The sequence below is a fragment of the Penaeus japonicus genome, unplaced genomic scaffold (assembly GCF_977035675.1).
Source record: "Penaeus japonicus unplaced genomic scaffold, GWHDUDI00000001_assembly GWHDUDI00000009, whole genome shotgun sequence".
Lineage (NCBI taxonomy): Eukaryota > Metazoa > Arthropoda > Malacostraca > Decapoda > Penaeidae > Penaeus > Penaeus japonicus.
In genome coordinates this window covers 6,942,841-6,945,340 of record NW_028234411.1, presented here as the reverse complement: position 1 = coordinate 6,945,340, position 2,500 = coordinate 6,942,841, and positions in this window count along the sequence as shown.

Genomic DNA, 2,500 nt, shown 5'->3' with positions numbered 1-2,500 from the left:
AAAATCGTCCATCACTCGATCTATCGTCCTCTCTAACCCAATCTTTTTCTCTCCCCCTTCTGCTTATCTACATAAGCGCCTACTCATTGCAGAAATCTCCTGCACAATAGATGATGCTGACCTTCCTGGAACAAGGTCTTGGCATGAAAAGGTCTCTAAATATCCCCCTTTTTTCAGTCCGTCATCCAGACGTCCTTATCTGCATTCACTTCTTACGTCAAGTTCCATCTCACAAGTTTGTCAAAACGGTATCAAAGGATGCCGTTGCAGCCTCTGATTGCAAGCAAGTTGAAAAGAAACAAGCTTTCGATTCCACTTTGATTATCATAATGACAATATCTCTGCATCCTACTTTGAATAGGGCCGTCCACATTATCTCTACATCCGTTTCGTGAAAGCTGGCTGTGCACGAAGCGATTCAGACACGTGTGTTGCGTATGGATATGAACATGTGTGCTTGGTCACCATATGCAAGCAGAGTTGAGGGATGAAGGAACGGGAAGGCGAGAAATGAGACACAGATGATAACACATGGACAATTGTGTATGTGTGTGAGTGTGTGTATGTATATGTAATATGAGTACGTACATATTCATATATTGATATACTATGAACAATGTCTATGGATATATGTATGATACATTTATTCACACATATTTTTCCAGTATTTGCATATGAATATATACATTTATACATACACACACACACACACATGTATATATATATATATATATATATATATATATATATATATATATATATATATATATATATATATATATATATATATATATATATATATATATATATGTATATATAAATATATATGTATATATCTATGTATATGTATATATATCTATTATATATATATATATATTATTGTGTATTGTGCGTGTGTGTATACACGTATACACACATGTCTGCGCGTTTGTGCAAAGCAAGGTGTTACAATACCATTCACCTATAGTAATTAGGAAACTCATCCTCTGGCAGAAAGTCCCGTACTTCAAAGATGGAATTATCTCGTGCGGAAATAGCCAAGCTCCGTTCCTTAACCCATTTCCGAGAAGAGGACAAACTAACGCCAGCGCACTTGTATACCTATTACGGCGAAAGGTATATAAAAAAAAGGTGTACGTAAGGAGACAGACAGAAGCACACGTGTCGTCTCAGCTGTGTCAATAACGTTGGTATTATCACAGGGCCCTTTGTCATGATCTGACTGACGACTTCGTGGTGTTTGAAACTATTTCTGATTATTTTTCTTTTTTTACGATTTTTTTTCTTTACTCTTCGCAAATTTTGATTTAAGAATTCCCGCGCTTTTTAAACTATTTCTGATTATTTTTCTCTTCCTTTTTTTTACGTTTTGGATTTTTTTTTCTTTACTCTTCGCAAACTTTGATTTAAGAATTCCCGCGCTTTATTCTGCGTGCGTAAATAATATTTTGGACCAACGTTTTGCATTTGTTTTTTTCATTACTCTTCACAGACTTTGATTTAAGAATTCCCGCGCTCTATTCTGTGTGCATAAGTAATATTTTGGACCAATATATACGTACATTATATCAGGATTTCTTGATTAGACCACTATTATCATAATGACTGCCAACGCGAACATATTGCGTCCTTAATGTCAGCTTACCCGTAGCAAGTGTTTTTTTTTTGTGAGGGGGGTCGAGGGAGCGAGAGGGGTGAGGGGAGGGGGCGAGGGGTCGAGGGGGCGAGAGGGGGTGGGGGGGTCGAGGAGGGGTGGGGGTGGGGGGTCGAGGGGGGCTATCGCGTAAATCTTGACACGTTAAGGTAGTTTTTATGCTCTGAGAAAGTAGCGTAATGGCCTACTCATAAACCTCGACTTGCCACTTTAACTCTTTAGGTGATGAAAAGTTGTTTCGTCAGTGGGAGATGAATTGCGGATATATATATATATATATATATATATATATATATATATATATATATATATATATATATAGAGAGAGAGAGAGAGAGAGAGAGAGAGAGAGAGAGAGAGAGAGAGAGAGAGAGAGAGAGAGAGAGAAAGAGAGAAAAGAGAAATATAGAGAGAGAGAAAAAAAAAAAAAAAGAGAAAGAGAGAGAAAGAGAGAGAGAAGCTAAATAACCTAAACATAGCCTCAGTCAAGGTAACAAGAAGTATGGCAGACGCCCAGAAAATTCGCTGATTATTACACATAAAGCAGCACGTGAGGTGTGTGCTTGCGTGCATCGGAAAATATAAGCAACACATCAAGGCAATTTTCGTGGGTAGGTTCTTGAGTGAGTGAGTTTGCTTTTCGTTGCAACACATTTTGAAAATGATGATAATGATAATAAGAAAATGGAGGAAGAAGATCGAGAAGAAGCAAAAGAGGAGGAAGAAGAAGAAGAAGAAGAAGATTGAGGAGGAGGAGAAGAAGAAGAAAAAGGGAAAGGAAAGAGAATAATAAATAATGATAATAATGATAAGAAAAAGAATAATAAAAAAAACTCGAACAGAAAT